Source organism: Emydura macquarii, unplaced genomic scaffold (genome assembly GCF_026122565.2).
Source record: "Emydura macquarii macquarii isolate MOO-44397 ecotype Brisbane River unplaced genomic scaffold, CSIRO-AGI_Emac_v2 contig_2897, whole genome shotgun sequence".
NCBI classification, from domain to species: domain Eukaryota; kingdom Metazoa; phylum Chordata; order Testudines; family Chelidae; genus Emydura; species Emydura macquarii.
In genome coordinates, this window is record NW_027133034.1 from 38941427 (window position 1) to 38959325 (window position 17899).

The window sequence follows — 17899 nt, forward strand, 5'->3', positions numbered from 1 at the left end:
TTTACTTAGAAGAGTGTTTAAAAAAAAAAAAAAATACAACCCAGTTTGAAAATCCCATCCATTCACTTTTCCTAAGCTGCAGGTAATAACCTATTTATTATACTGCTTGCCTTCACCAGAAATACCCCCACAAAGGGTAAGAGATCAAATGTAGAAACAGTTGACTAACCATTTGTAACATGATAGCATTTCTGTGTTCTCCACTAATTACACAGAGCCTGGTTCTATTGTCACATACTTCAGTGTAATCAAGAGTAACTAAACTGAAGTGAACAGAATTATGATAAGGTAAAAATGTTGCAAGTGATATACAGATCAGACCCTGAGCCCATACCAAAACTTTGCGGGGTTTTATGAGTAAAGGTGACATTCTCCCAACATGAAGATCCTTAACTTTCACTTTGCTACAGACATATAGGCACAATGAAGACTGTATAACTTACACCAAATTCTTTCATATCAGAAACATAAACATGGCTAAGGGCAGGCTGTATAGTTAATCTGCAGATTCATATGGTCAGGTTTCCACAGATACAACCACTTTACCCAAGGCTACCCAGCAGTATTTGTTTTATTAAAAATATTTCATGCTAGTTTACAAAACAACCTTCCTAGACATTTCATTACCTGAAATTATGTTCATTTCCCTAACTTGGAGTAGTATTTTCTGATGGACAATTCTCTGGACAGATACTGTGATAATGGGTACCATATAAACACCTGTAACGAATACATGAAATATATGCAAATGAGGACAGACTTCCTAGCTGGTAATGTAAAAGTTCATTCCCTGAGAGTGGACATAAATAAATAGTGGACATGTCATAAATAGTTGCATTGTTGCTCCTGCCCATCAAGTTTTACTTGTTGTCAGAGATTCCTTCTCTAAAAATCGGATAAATAAGGTTTGAATTTTGTGGCACATCTCTTTGGAGAAAAAGGCATGTCCTATGCCTGCAGTTTCAGCTATAGGATACCACCAAGCTGTGCCATGTCACTGCTAGCTTATGGGTGTACCCCTGTTCAAAGACTGTGTGACATGCCTGCCTTTCACTTCAAAGACACATACGGCAGGTGGCAAAAAAATATTGCCTGCCCCTTTTCAGCATTTGGATCAGCATTTTATATTAGGTTTGTATTACCCGTCTCTCATCTAATACTAATAAATGGAGAGAAAATGTTTCCAATTTACTCCTCCTAAAAAAGGAATAAGCTTTTGAAACCTGATACATGAAAGATTATTATTTTTGTATGTGAGAGACTATTCACACACAACTGTGCTTTTCTCTTGAGATTTCACAGTGCTGATCCAGCACTTCAGAGAACATTCTCCTTTTAAGTAGCATAGAATGTATGGATACACTGGGTTGTGTGTCACAAGTAGACAAACTTATTTTGTAGATGCACTCCTACAAGGATTATCCAAAATCCAGGCAACAATAGGCCAGGTCCTCAACTGGTATAAATCGAGGTAGCTGTACTGAAGGCAATGGAGCAATGTTGATTTATGCAAATTAAGCATCTCACCAAATATGTTAAATATATTTGCACAAATACATGTCAGCCTAATGCTTCCAACCAGGCTGCACAATACAAGAGGATGTAAACTTGCATGACTTCATTTCTAACAGCAAAAGCTGCTTCTGTCGTCTACTGTTTTGAAAAGATGGCCTTTTTTGCCTTCACCATCTGAAATAGGAATGACATTGGGATTTGTGTTTGAGCCAAGTTTTGCAGGATGAAAAAAAATCTCAAAGAACATAAGTTAAACATTTTATCACACATCATTTTTCATATCTGAACCCAACAGCAGGATTTTACACCAAATGAGATCTCATTTTTAAATATTAAAGTTTGTACTGTCACTTTTAGCAGCCCATTATATGAATGGTATAATGCATTACTGTGACAAACATGGGGGTGCTCTATAATAGTTGCTCAGAAAGTATCTTGGCTTGCTACTGGCCATGGTATTTTCTATAGGACTATTTTTTGATTAAATGCTTCCAAATAGAGGACTGTCTGGGACAATCCAGTAAGAGGGAGGAAATGTCTCAAGATGGCCACCTAAGAACTTCCACTTAAAAATCACTAAGGGACAAAGAGAGCTATTAACTCAGATTACTCTGTAGCTCTACTGACAGCCTATAGAACAGGCCAAACCCTGAAGCATCCTGTAAATGAAGAACATTTGCTGAATTTAAAAAAGGACACTCTTTGGGTGGGGGAGAGGAGAACTAGACCAGAACACCCACTTGGATATAGGAACCAGAGGCAGTGTCTAGATAAGTTCAGTCTACTTGCATTACCATTATGGGATGATGCTACTTTAGGTAAGATAGACCACCATGCTTTAAAATGCATTGCCTCTGATGCTTTGTTCCATTTGCTAAATGAAAATTCTTAGTTTTAAGGTGGGCTGTTGGTTGCTGCATCACTGGTCACAGTTTCTCAAAGAGAGGGAACATTGGAGCATGAAACGCAGTTGAACCTGCAAGGTGTTAAGCAAATGGCATACATAGGGTCCCCCAGTCTCAGAATAGAAGAACTGGGGGATTCCACCCTGAGGTAGAGCAGGGCAAAAGTCCACAAACCAGAGGGGGTGCACTCAGAGACCAGAAGGGGAAGAAATGAAGAAAGGATTGCCTTATAACTGTGGCAGTTACATGTTTTATTATATCATTTCAGTTACACTGAACGTACTCTTAGTTTTGTTGGGTTCTGGCTTTTTGTATTTTTTTATTTTAATTTTTATAATGGATATTCTGGATGGGATAAAGCCAGAACATTTTATATGAACACTACTGTTACTGTTTCTACAATTTGGTATCAGTCCCATGTAATTGTTTTGTACCTTTTGTTTTACCATAAAAAAATTTAAAGTAATTTTAATACGAACACGAACATTCTTTGCATCAGTCTGCACTGGAGAGGATGTGAGGGAGATTCTCTTTTTTACATGACAAATCTGTCCCAGATTGAGGTGTCAATAGAGGAGGTTGGAACAAAATTGATAAGTTAAACAGTAATAAGTCACCAGGACCAGATAGTATTCATCCAAGAATTCTGAAGGAACTTACATATGAAACTGCAGAACTATTAATTGTGGTATGTAAACTATTGCTTAAATGAGCCTCTGTACCAGATGCCTGGAGGACAGCTAATAACATAATGCTGATTTTTAAAAAAAGAATTCTAGAGACAAACCTGACAATTACAGGCCAGTAAGCCTAACATCAGTACCAGACAAACTGGTTGCAAGTATAGTAAAGAGCAGAATTACCAGACAGATAGATGAACATGGTACGTCAGGAAAAGTCAACATGGCTTTAATAAAGGGAAAACATGCCTCACCAATCTATGAGAATTCTATGAGAGTGTCAATAAGCAAATGGGCAAGGGGGATCCAGTGTACTTGGCCTTTCAGAAAGATTTTCACCAGATCCCACACTGAAGGCCCATATGCAATCATGGGATAAGAGGGAAGGTCTTCTCACGGATCAGTATCTAGTGAAAGGACAGGAAACACAGTGTAGAAATAAATGCTCAGTTTCCATTGTGGAGAGAGGTAAGTAGTGGGGTCACCCAAGAATCTGTACTAGAATGAGTGCTGGTCAACATTCAGAAATAATCTAGAAAAGGAGGTAAACAGTGAGGTGGCAAAATTTGCAGATGACATATACAATTAGTCAACATAGTTAAGTCCAAAATTGATTGTGAAGAGTTACAAAAGGAATCTTACAAAACTGGGTGACTGAAGAACAAAATGGCAGAGGAAGTTCAATAATGATAAATGCAGTAATGTACATTTGGGAAAAAATCTCAACTATACGTACAAAAAGATACTGTCTAAATTAGCTGTTACCACTCAAGATAGATCTTAGAGTCATCATGGATATTTTCAGAGAACTATCTGCTCAAGGCGCGGCAGCATTCAAAAAAAGCTAACAATGTTAGGAACCATCAGGAAAAGGTAGATAAGGCCACCAAAAATTTCAGAATACTACAATATAAAGGCATGGTTCACCCACACTTTGAACACTGCATACAATTCTGGGAATTCCATCTCACAAAAGATATTAGAATTGGAAAACCTATAGAGAAGGGCAACAAAAATAATTAGTGGTATGGAACAGTTTTCATATGAGGAGAGATTAAAAAGACTGGTACTTTTCAGTTTGGAAAAAGAGATGACTAAGTGGTGATATGGTAGAGATCTATAAAATCATAAATGGTGTGGAGAAAGTCAATAAGGAAGTGTTACATATCGCTTCATAGAACACATGAACTGGGAAAAATGAAATGAATAGGCAGCAGGTTTAAAATAAACATAAGGAAGTACTTCACACAACATACACTCAACCTGTGCAACTCATTGCCAGGGGACGTTGTGAAGGCCAGAAGCATAACTTTTTTTTTTTTTTTTTTTAAACTCACACACTTAGGTCTATTAGCCAAGTTGTTCAGGGACACAACCCCATTCTCTTGGCAGTCAGAGGTTTAGGGACACCTGAAGCTGAGACTGGAGGACAGAGAATGGATCACTTGCTAGTTGCCCTACTCGGTTTATTTCCTCTGAAGCATCTGGCAGTGGCCACTGCTGGAAGTCAGGATACTAAGCTATATGGAGCATTTGTCTGACCCAGTACGGCCTTTGTTATGTTCTTATCTCAGGTATTTCTGAAGTTCCTATCATTAAGAGCTAAAAGTACAAGCATCTATTCAACTAAAGGAGAATCTTCATTAGCTGTAGTAGTACTAGGACCCTCTGAGAGCAATGCAATCACAGTTAGCCCCTTTATATACCACACAATCAGTTACAAGTTGGTTGGTGTAGTTTAGGCAAAATCATTTTTAAAATCAGATGGCTTTTGTTTTGTCACTTCCATTTCAAATATTTTGTCTTTTTCTTCCAAACAAAAATTACATTACAGTATAATTAATATCTGCACAATTTCAGGTGGCCTGGCTTTGATTTTGGCTAAGTAATGGTGTAAAAGACATACTTACAATAGATTTATTTCAGCCTTAGTTATGGTAGAGCCTTGTGCCACAGAGAAAGTACAGGGAAAAAAGAAAGCATCTATCATTCAGAAGTAACATATACATCATTTAATATCTACTTGAGAAACTAAAACTTAGTAAGCTAGTGTTATGTTTAAATGGAAGGCTTTTTATCCTACACTCAAAATTTAAAAACTAGCAGCTGTCAACAGTTGTGACTTTTCAAGCAGTCTATAAATGGATTAATTCTTCTTGACCATGTTAACTGTCTCAGGCAAAAGTCACCTACTCTCCACAGGAACCTGCATAGGAACTCAATTATTTATATTAACAAAATAAAGACATTGGTTTCACTCAAAACCTGGCTCTCTCTCCAGGAAGAGTGGGTGCCCTCAACTCTTGAACCCAACATAAGTCTATGGCTCAATTTCTGTGACTAGACAATATCAACAGGGATTGTTTCCATCTCCAAAACCTCTCATGGACATAGACTTGCAGGAATTCATAGAAAGTGGTGACAGACCCAAGCAGCATATACAAATAAAATTCCATTCTTGTGCTGAATGACATACTTAAGTTAAATCGTTAACAGGACAGAAAAGATTAGTTCAGCAGCAGAGAATTCCTGTCAGTGTAGCCTGTACATTTTGCTTTAATAAAGTCCTTAGCAGTTTGACTGAAATGATTAGGCACTACAGTTAATTAATCTAACTTTTTTCTTCCAGGCTTACTTTTACTGATTCAGCTAAAACAATTAGATTCAACAAGAGAAATGGACAATGTCTTTTCATACCATATTTTCCGTAATACTTCGTTTCCCAATGCAAATCATTAAACAGCCAGCAGATGCATTTTGTTTTCTTCTTGCACACAAACACAAGCAATTCTTCAAGGGCAAAAGTAACATTCATTTTTGCTACCCATAGTTCTTCATAGTCTGTCACCACTTAAAATTCTATGTCTCGGAACTAAATGGTTTGGGGGGGGGGGGTTGTTTTGTTTTTACTGTTACTGAGAATCTTCCACGTCATTCACAACTACCCTAAAACACAAACAGCATACATCACCCAACTTTTTGGAGAGGGAGGGAGGTTTGAAGTTAACAGCGAACAAGGCAATGACAGATTGTTAATAAAAAGTAATAATGTAAGCCCTATAGATAAGGTGAGGACCTTGCAATTATCTTCCAGGCAACTGCATAAATCAGCCCTGTTCTGGATTTAAAACTGTTACAAAGTTTTGTTTGTTTTGGTTTTGTGTTTTTTATTTCCCCCCCCCCCCCCCTTTTTGTTTCAGCAGTGAAATACAAAGCAAATAGACTTTAGTGTCATGGTTTTTTGCTGGCACATTTCCATAGCCAATTCCATTCATGCAGAAAAGGTATGAAATTCCATCATTCGTGCATGACATCTCAAAATTCAAACTTAATGAGAGCTTTGGCAGCTTCTGTCGAAGGCAGACAGTGATTAACAAAACACTTCAGAGTACAAGGCACAGCAGTGCTCAAAGAAAACAGTGATGATCTCCACTTAATTGTAGAAAAGCCCAAAGCATCTGCCAGCAGAGGAGAGCTGGAGCCATAAGGAGCTATTGCTCAGATAGGCTGTCATCTCCAGAGATCAACAACCATATGCTCAGCTCAAGCACAAACTCCAAAGAAGTTAATTTTCTGACAAAATACAGGGATAAATATGACATTCAAACAAGTGTGCTCACTCATCCTGAACACACGTTCATCTGTATGTATCAGATTTATGCATCGTTTAAACACAAGCAAATATAATTTGTTTGGAACACAAACATTGCTGTATGAGCACAGGTATAATTAATCTTTGTCCGCTCCACAGGTTCTTGTTTTCTTCTGGTTATCCACGCTTACAGTAAACTTTTGATGAATGGAATTGTCTACTTGTTGCATTCCACCTAATGTATAAAATATATAATACCTACCTTCCTTTCTAGCTATCGGGAACAAATGTATTTATTTCAACCTCAGCTGAAACAATAGATTTTTAGCCATTGTTTAATGACAGTATAAAGTTAGTTTCAAACTGTCCAGGAAAACTGAGGGACTGTGAGCAAACTCACCTGGCAAGCAAGCAACATTAGTTTAAGGAAAAAAGGTAATCAAAGCTTGCAAGTACAGAGAAATTGCAATCAATTAAAGTCTACAAGGATATTAACTCTTTCATGCTCATTGTCAGCAACTGGACATATCCTATTAAAAATCAGATGCCTGGCAGCAAGGAATTAATGGAAGGGAATGGGCATTAATAGAGGTGATGTAATAGGAAAACACATTATCGAATATAAAGTTGAAAATACTTTCAGTCTAAGGCTGTATCTACCGAGACCAAAAGGTATTTTAAGAAACAAACAATTGGCTGAAATGGCTTTCACAGACTTTTCACAAAATATCTGCAGGTTACAACACTTGGGATGAAGTCATTAGTTCAGGTCTAGCTAAACCAATGCAAACTAAAATAGCTTCTCCTCTGCACTCATGGTAAAGCACAAGCATTCCGGCTGCAATGGTTCATCCTGTTCCATTGTAACCCTTGTATTCAGGAGTTGCCCCCAAACTCTTGCTCCACATTAAAAAGCAGTTGGGCCCAAACCAGGTCTTTCTGCAAAATAGGTGTTTACTTTTGTATCTCCAAGTAAGCCAGTAGCTGTCAGTTTTTTGAGACAATCCATAACAGATAGAAAGACAAAGACAGAAAGAAATATAAATGCATCCGCACCCAGTTGTCAGTGTTTTCAAATGTTAAAAGCTTTTAGATATCAAGAACCTTGGCTGGAATTAAACAGCCACAAGTAAGGCAGTACAAAAACATTTCAGTGCTAGTGAATTATGTAGAAAAGTTACGTCACTCTTGTATCTTACAACAGCAGTTGCTGTTCCAATGGTTTCATCAGGAAGAGATCATGGGCATTTACTGATGAATATTTTCATTAGTAGGGGTAGCATTCTCAGACTGGCAATTAAACTAATGCTGCATTCTTTGTTGGAAAGTCCTTCAGCAATATTCTATACAACAACAGTTCCAAGTAATATCAGCACATCTCCTTATCCGGGCATTGTTTGCCACCACAGAACTTGCAATGCCTGCAGGAGGAAGACTCATTGTTGTGGCTGTTTTTTTTTTTTTGTTTTTTTTTAAACTGCAGCTTCTTCATTATGTTTTAAAATATAAATTGTGGTATACTTCTAGCCTATTCAATGGCCTGAGGAAACAGCCTAGGACAATGAGAGAGAGAGGGAACAAAGAAAAAAAAGTCTCTCAAAATTCCAATGCTTGGTCTATGTTGGTGGTAGAAATATGCACTAACACGTATAATGAATTTCAAATAACACAATTTTGCAAGAGCTGTGTTTATTTGTAACCTTAGGAACATAGAAACAGGCTAGAACTGCACTGAAAGAGACAATCTTAGCAACTTCCTTGATCCCTGTCCTCAAGAGTTTCCTAAATGGTTCTACTTCTTTTCTGACTACTTAGGAAATTTTAAGCTTCCTTTTTCATTTCAGCTGAACTGTATTTCATGTGAGATGTGAAGACTTCTGTTGTATTTTCAGTTACAATACACTCACTGTTGAATGTCACCAAATATTTACTTCATACTTGAGCAGACTACTTCCTTGAAGAGAGTGGAAGAACACCAGCAGAGGAAACTGTACTTAGTAGAGACACAATATATAAATAGCTCTGTGGAGAGCAAAACAAAAGGCTCTGTTGTGCTATCACACAGCAGAGCCAATAACATACAAAATAAAAAATCTCTGCCAACTGCATAGAAAATATAGACAATGTTGTGCCATTGCTCTCAATAGGCTTTTTTTTTATGTGCTGCGCAGTTTGCAAGAGATGAAGCCAATGAAAGTCCACCACACCCCAAAACAACAAATCCTCAGTAAAAAATCCCCATTTAAATAAAAGTCTGGCAATATAACAATATTTGCATTCCACTCCAGCAAATTCCTTCAGTGCTCTTGTAGGACAGCATGAATTCAATTTATAAGCTCTTAAAATTATACTGCATAATTATTTTTGTTTAACTAAATGCTTGGAATGTGATGTTGCCTCTCTTATTTGCAACATCAAAACTGATCTGGTATAATAGCTACAAGGATATCAAAGAAGCCAGGTAAAAATGCTGTGGCTTGCAAAGGAAGAAAGGATGAACACATTTATTAAGGCCCTGATTCAGGAAAGCACTTAAGTACATGCTTCACTAAATATATGACGAGTCTAACTAAAGTCAGTAGGATCACATGTGCTTAATGTGAAGCACGTGCTTAAGTGCTTTCCTGAATCAGGACTTTAGATCAGATTCTGTCACCTTTTAGTTGATTTCAGTTGAACTCCTTGAGTGAGCTACTAATCAAGATGAGTAAGGGTGGCAGAATCTGGCCCTTGGGTAGCAAGTATCCCACTTGAATTAATATGGCCAAATTTATAAACAGAAAGACTACTGTCACATCACAAAAATGAAAACACATATCTATCACATGTAAAAAGAAATCCTTACATTCAAATGAGCATGTAACCACAAGTCTGCATGTGCACATGCAGAAAAATAGGCTCTACTTGGTTCAATGAGGCAAAAAAGTGTGTGAGAAGTACAAATAGGGCTTATAATGGCATTCAACTGCAAACTTAGAGCCGATCTTGTTTTACACTTAAGCACATGAGTAGTCCCTTTAACATCGGTAGACTTATTCCCCCAAGTTATTCATGTGTTTAAATATTTGTAATATTGAGGCCTTAAATATAGAGTTCTAAGCTTGTTCAGTAAGGAATATAAAGCCTTATTAGAGTAGTGCTCATTACATAACCTGGGGGGCACGATGGCTTTACAATAAATTTTACAACTCCCCAATTCTGAGATCAGTTAGGGACTGATATGGCCACAACATAAGTTGAGCAGCCTAGAGACTGCTCTAATTTATGTATAGCTACTCTTAGCCCCAGGAGGCTGTTCCAGAAAGAGGGATTAGCCGGAGCGAAGAGACACTGTAGTCATGCCCTGCCGCTTCACGCCATGCCGGTTCTCTGCCGTTGTCCCTCCGCTTCAGCCACCCTCTTGGTCAGGAATGACTTCAAGACACTATGGTTTAGCAATCCAGTGTAGTTTATTGACAGTGTTCAGTCCCACTGCCTTCTAACAACATACAGTTTGGCTAGCTGCCTCAGGACCTTCGGCAGCCAGGCAGGCAGAGCCTCTGCTCCCCCTTCCACTCCCCGACATCTCCTTTCCTCCACTTCCTTCACCTGGGCCTGTCTATAGCCCTGGTGTCCCTAGCCAGCTCCAATTCACCTCACTCAATTGAAGCTGGCATGACAGAGGGCTGGCTAAGGGGTTGCTGCCCAGCGTTGTGTCACATGCCCTTTTCCCTAGCCACATCAACTACATTACGAGCCGAAATGAGGTGGCATCTCCATGTGCCTTGGAAAAGAGATGAAAATGATGACAATATTATAGGGGCAGGGAGAATGACACCATTAAAGACTATGGCAAAACTTTTATAGAATCAGAATTTCACCCTAGCTCTCCTTTTAAGATCTGTAATTTCCATGTTTTTATTTTATGGGGAAAAAGTTGCATCCCTCTTTTCCCACCAACCCTCTAAGTAAGTGAGATGCAGACCAAGGGCTAATATTAATCATATACAGTGTTGTTTCACCAATTCTATGGTCTCCTGTGCTTTAAGATTACTCATTAAATAAAAAAACAGGTGAGGGAAATATGCTGTGATGCTCCCCAAGGATATGCACCGTCTCCCCTTAGTGTGACGAAGTCTAGTCTGTGTCAGCTGTGGATCAATTCCCTGGAACCACCAGTTTCCGGTAACACAAGACCAGTGTCCTAGACCTCACTCTCCCTGTACATGTTAGCAAGAGGTACCCGGAGTTCTTCAAGCATCCTCTGCAGCGTCCAGCCACTTATCCACTCAACACTCACAGCAGGCCTGGGAACAGTACACACACCAGCTGGTAAGATTCAACCCTCAGGATCACCTCTTTGCTTAAAACCAGAGCACTTACATATAATTATAGTGAAAACAAGGATATGTGTATTATCAAAGAACAGATTTCTACTGACATTGAGTAAGAATATTGAAAAAAAGTCATAACATGCTTTGAAGTTAAGCTTCTTCAGACACATGGTTCTCACCCAAAGTTCTTGCCAACAGTTTCAGCCAGGCCTGCCTGAGACCCCTCTTTCATGAGGCAAACTGTCTATTTACTTCCTAGGTGAAGGACGGCAGACTGTCTTCATGGTCGCCCAAATATTCTACAGAACACCTTTGATTTGCATCTCAAGATAGGGTTCCTACTCCACCCAGTGCTTACTGTCTCACTACTTTTCTCTGTGAAGTTTTCACAATCCTTCATTAGCATTCATTTCAGAGTGGTGACGGGAGGCCCATTGTAAACTATACAATACTTAACTTACATGTAAACAGTCAGGTAGATAAACATTTCTTGTCTGACAGAAAACCTGTTTTTCACCTTTGCCATGACCCTGGACACAGTCCCTAGACACAGGTTTTAAGAACATATTTTCAGTGTAAATGTTTAACTCCTTACACAACATCCATCCATGTGTTTCACAATGATATTAATGACCAGGGTGACACTGGCTTTTATTTGAGATCTCACGTGATATGTTTTGGTGAACTAGAATGCATATCCTAGACCAAGGAGATCACTATGAACTTTATGTATCCCCCTCTGTGCTCCTTGCCCGTTGGCTCTAAGAGATTCCTGCATCATATATACTTTTAGCAAGCTATTTTTCTTAGGTTAGCTTCTTAACCTAATGAGTGAAGAGACCTTACAGAGCATTATTCACCAGAATTAGAAATAATAGCAAGCAATGGAGTATTGAATTGTGAACACTGTCTAGCTATACCAAAAGAAGGACAGGAGACACTTGATATGGATTTAATCAGGCTACAACTTTTATCTGCTGGGTAGTCCCAGACATGTAGTAATAAAGTGAACAGTACAGTCAACTCCATGTTCATTCAGATAACTAACCAGGGCTTCCACCAGCCCCGCCTTCATTTTCCATCCAGGTCCCCCAGCCAACCTGTGGCTTGGACCTTAATAGCAACCCCCCTTGTAGGAGGACTAAGGTGGGCTATAAGAAAGAGGGGTTGGTTCCCTGCCATATCAATCATAGGATCCCCGAACCCTTCCTCCAACCATTCCGTTCCTTTAACCAAAGCACCTCCTTTTTAAGTCCTTTACCAGGCCATTTATCTGGTCACTGGATACCTTCCCTACAGAGTACCTGCACTGGACATTTGCCCCACACTTACATAATGAGTTGTGACATATGGCCTAGCCCCTTTTCCTCCTTACCATAATAGGTCCTCCCTGGCACCCGCTGTGGGGAAAGCAAAAAAAAAAACCAGAAAAAAAAAAAAAAAACCACTCCACCTAAGCCAAATATAGTGGTGAGGGAAAAATTCCTTCCCAGCCCCACTAAAAAGGCGTGACTAGCACAATGCCCACAGCAGGTCCTAACCCAACTGATATTTGCACCTTGAGGGGAGGCAGGGAGGGTGCTGCTTTGCCTGCTGCCCAGAGAAGGACTTCTACTGCCCAGGCTTGCAACTTTTAAAGCCTTTCAACCTTATAATCCCAGGGGATGAGTCAGAGTCATCAAACTGACCTCCACCCACCTTTTTGTAGCAGTTTTGACCTTCTTCACCACTCTCCACCCATAAAGCATTGCTGCCTTCCTCCAGCAAACCCAGACAACATTCTCCTCCCCTCCCCGCTTCAGTCACAGTGTGGTCATTATAGGTACAAAGTAATGTATTTACAGTAGCTTTGCAGTGCTCCACCTATGTTAATAAATTGCAGGTCTATTAATTTGAACGTTAAACATATCTTTAGGCACAAGGCTCCTAAAATTACTTAACTCAAACATAGAGCCTGACTTTAGAGTACATTCAATTATGAAGCAAACCAGAAAACTGTGGTCATGATGAAGAGGCAGAAAGTGTATTAAGTGTGCTGCGGTATTGCTCTGTGTATTTAATTAACTTACTGAATAAAATATTAGATTTTTTATTTACAGTTAAATGAGATTTTAAACTCAGCAGGTTCTACAGCTTAAATTAACTATTCACTAGTAACAAAATAAATTCTTCACTGTGTTGCACAATAGCACAGAAAAGCTAATTGAATTTCCCCTTTTAGAATTACATCTTTTACAAAGCATTCAATTTGTTGAGGGAAGATGTACATTTACTTGAAACTGATTTGCTTATTAGGTATTCGGCCCAAAATTTAATGGGCAATGTCTTTACAAATATGCTCTAAAAACTTTCATTCTGTCTTGGAATTCTCGTCCTCTCATGTACTCATAAACAGTAGTGTTTTCCCTTCATGTTTATTTTATTTTTAAAAGTGTTGCTGGAACTAAGTAGATTTGGCTAGTTTGTGTCATTTTAAGATATGTAAATAAATGTATTGCTTGTGAAAAATGCTGGATAGGCAGCCTTTATGTATAACGTAGACATGAGATGTATTGAAAATGCCAGCTTCCACATTTTATCTACCCTGATCACCAGTGTGCTAACGGTGGAGGTGGCTTTCGTGGCACAGACTGAGAGCACAAGTCTATTTCCCAGAAGACATTAGGCAGCCTATCCAAAGTGTTTAGCTTAATATTTTCTGTTTTAAAAAACAATTTTACCAAGGTAGAATAATTACTTATCAACCTGGATGTTCCTTTAATGACTTCACTTGACACAGGAAAAAACTCTTTCTTCAACCCTAGCTATGGTCTACCCTATTGTCTATTATTGTAATGGATCTAGTAAAAGAAAGACCAATCGATAATGCTTACATACAAAGTTCAAGAGATAAGGTTACTACAAGAGCCTTTAAATCTCTGTTAATATTTCATTAACATTCTGTGCAGCATTGAATGTATTCTTGTCCATTCACTGTTCTTCTGAACCGTAGTAGACAATTAATTAATAGCAAGATAAATATTTTGTTGTAATTTCTCCACTAAAACAATCAATGGTGTTCCTACTTTATTAGATAGATTTACTGCTAACTGAAACTTGATGTTTTCCATTAACTAGCTCATAGCTTTATCCCTTTGTGTTTCATCTCCTAAATTTATTTTTCAAGCGAATTCAGAAGTTTAAGCAGAATGCATCTGAAGCCACTTGGTTTTGCTTTATTTTAGGATGAAACCATTCTGTTTTGTATGGTTTCCATTGAACTATCGATGGACTGAGTTTGGAGCAAACCAACTCACCATTTAGTAAACAGTCTCAGCAAACATAGTTCAACCTTTGGATTTAAAACAAAATCCTTAATCAACTGAGTTGCATCAATAAAGTTCAAGTTGTGTCTCCTTTGCTATGGAATTGATTCTGCAGAGACTTATGTACGTTTCCATAGTGCTGGGCAACATTTTCCATCCAAAAAAAAATGTAACTGAAAATTAGGATTTTGAAAAAGTGAATGTGTTTTGCAAAAAAAAGCTGCTTTCCACATAAAAATCTGATTGTTAGGTCAAAGCCCACAAAACTGATTGCATATTGCAGTTCAGATATGGAGTCACATGTAGTATGGGAGCTGTAGTTTAGTTGCCTAATCTCTCCCTTTTCTTCTATGGGCCAGGCTCCAGAACTGGACTTCATCTCCCCTGATGCACCATTGGAGATGCAGTCCAACCAGGAAGCCCAGCCCATAGATGAGAGTAGGTGCATGAGGCACCAAAATGACAATTTCCACAAAGAACAGTGGCAGCATTTCCAAACTGAACTGTTTCATTTCTGATGAAAAGATCATTTTCTACAGAAAGCTAACCCCAGTTGTCTTCACTCTAATTTCTAACTGTAAGCAAGTGATTCAGGCTATTCAATTCAAAGGGAATGCTGAAGTCTCTGCAAGATTAGAGCCTATGATTTTAACCTTTCCTTTATCACCCAAACTTTCATGATTGGCTTTTTGTGTGTGTTTGTATAGTGGTTGGGGTCCCTGAGTGCTACTGTCCTGAAAAATAAAAATAGACTTAATTTCAGACTACCCCTACAGGTAATGGAACAGGAGGCAGAAACATCTCACAATAGCTTATTTCCCTCCACTCACCCCCATCTGAAGTAAAATAGGTCCATTTTCTTCAGGTAGAGGATTGTGCTATAAAACTCAGACCATATTTTAATGTTATCAGATTAAGTTGTTTTAACTACAAACTGAAGACTTCAATTGTGAAGAGAGATTGTAGGAGTAATTTCTTCCTAAGGAAAAATGGACGAAAAATAAGGAAAGTCAGGTATAATTTGGGGAGAATTTCCGACCTCTGAGACAGTTGGTAGTTTGCTTATACAAGGTCAAATTATTTTCTCAGTTACACAGGTAAATCCAAAGTAGATCAGGTGAAGAGTTGCATATGCTTATTCAAGTCTGAATTTTCCCTTCCAGTAAATTGGGGATTTTCATTAAAAATAATCAGAGGCCACATGACAATGACCTAGGTTCTATTCCCATTCTGCCACTGACCTACTGTATAATCTTGGGTAAATAACTTCACCTCTCTGCATCTGTTTCACCTCCCACTCTTTATCTGTCTTATATATTTAAAATGTAATCTCATCATAGCAGTAACTCGCTCTCCTGTGTTTGTACAATGCCTATCATAACAGGGTCCTGATCTCAGTTGGGGCCTATGCAATGCTGTAGTACAATAAAAATAAAAATGAATTTTGGATTTAATTTGTAATTTAATAGTCCCTGTTTTTCTTGCTTAAAAGCAAGATCTGTGAACAGCATAAAGAGACTATTTGGCAGACAACGTCTCATATCTTTCCCTAACAGAAATGCATACATAGTGTCTGTAAAAAGCCTTTTTAATAGCACCATTAATATAAAAAAATGTGCCCTATCCCTCCATTCAGGGAAGATCTACTTCTACAGATATAACAGAGACAATGAATGTTTAAGCACAAGAGCTGTTCACCCAACCCAAGAGAACTGCTCATTCAAAAAAGGAACCATAAGCATTCTACAAAGAGAAAAATATAGAAGAAAAACTTACAGATAGGTCCTCATGGTGGCAGCTACATAGAATGATTTGGGGGTATCTTGGTAAGCCATATCTCTTGTTCTCTTTCTGAAAAAGAAAGTAATTTTAAAAAAAATGCAGATAAGCGTGGTGTATAACAGGTGTAGGGGACAACTTCATGCCTGTTATAAACAGGTGTAATTCCCTTTGAAATGCAGCTTTTAAAACAAGGACTGAATTAAGATCACACTGTAAATAAACTTGAAATGGACAATTTTATCTGTTACTTTTGTTTACCATTCAGACCATATATAAATCCTAAACACTTCCTGACAGAGGCTGCTAACATAATATAGATTTTTCTCTCAAGAAAACAAAGGCGTAGAAACAAAAACAAAAACAGAAAACTAGAAGCAAATTCCCAGATCAGAACACCCCAACCATTATGCCAAAGGGTAGTTTGGGACTCAAACCTACATCCAGAGTTTTGTAACTCACCACTATCTTTTTGTAGAGGGGCTATTCCAAACTTCCAATTTTAATGCCTTCAAACCTAGGCAACTGGAGGATTCATAATCTGCTGTTTGTAATTCAAGCTTATTTCAAAGGGAACCAAGAAAACCCTACTTAGGTTATAGCCAGAATCTTGTACACTAATTTAATCACACCCTACCTTCTACTGCAAAACTCTGCTGGCAACTCTGGTATAACCACTTAGCTCTCAGTTAGGGCCTGGCCTTATTACCTAAGGCCTTTCCACCTGTGTAGGTGTGGGCCACTAGATACTTCAGCAAGCATTTGACTGACTGATTAAGCTAGCATAGAGCCTTTGCATTCTGTCATGTGGTAAATTAGGCACACAGTTAACAAGGCTCACTTATAACTTAGCTGCAAAAAGAGAACTATCTAGTTTTTCATGTAAGAGATTCAGAAAAAGTCCACTCAAGATTTTTTATTATAACAGACCTCAGGAGGAAAGAACATAGCACCTGAGGACACAGTGCTAAGGAATGAAAGGCAATTTTAGATTCACGTTCCACATACTAATTAAGCCACAACAGGATGTACATGAGTAGGCTCTTCATGAATTTATTAAGGTGGTTGATGGAAGTAAGCTGCTAGAAGAGGCAGCTGAGACCTCCACCTGGTTGGGGGTAGAAATAACCAAGAAAGGAGTACTGCACTGAGGGAAAAAATGGAAGAGTTAGTCCTTTGACTCCCTGCAGCACCAGAACTGTGCAGAGGAGACCCCACATATACACATACTTTTGTGGGCACTAGAACCCAGACATTGTCTCCCCTCCTCATCCTAGCATGTGGGCATAGGAATAAGCTGCAAAGAAGAGCCAGCCACAATCTCCAGCTAGTAGGAGCAGAAGCAGCCAAAGGAGAAACCCTTGGTCTTTGGAGAATTTTCTGTAGTTTTGATTGGACTTTCTCTGCCCTGTGCTGATTGGCTGTTTGCTCCAACCATCCCTCTCCCACTCACAGTCTCTTCATCTCAACTACACTCCCACACTTGCCTCTCTTTCTCTCTGCCCTGACCCCCTCACCTGCCTTTTCTTTGTTTCTTTCTATTTAGCTGATCCCCTCCTAAGTAAATCATCCGCCCCTTTAAAAAAAAAATTGCAACTAATATGACATTTGCCACAATCACATTGTTCACTCTGCTTGTGTGTTATATCCCTTCCTCCCATCCTATATCTATCTTGTCTATTTAGCCTGTAAGTTCTTTGGGACAGGGATTCCCTTCTTATTCTGTTTGTTACAGTACAATGAATACAGATGAACCTGGTGTGTTGGGGAAGAATTAGCATGGCTTTGGTAAAGCGAAATCCTTTGAGGG

At 38.7% G+C, this 17899-nt stretch overlaps 1 long non-coding RNA gene across 1 annotated transcript in view; it reads right to left on the reverse strand.

Moving 5' to 3' along the window:
- Positions 1-16720, reverse strand: part of LOC137166986 (uncharacterized) — a 42631-nt gene extending 25911 nt beyond the window's left edge. The window contains exons 1-2 of the long non-coding RNA XR_010923906.1: positions 16552-16720; positions 16087-16161 (exon numbers count right to left, since the gene is read on the reverse strand). This is a non-coding gene — a long non-coding RNA (uncharacterized lncRNA). The remainder of the gene's footprint in view (positions 1-16086; positions 16162-16551) is intronic.
- Positions 16721-17899: the final 1179 nt, after the last annotated feature.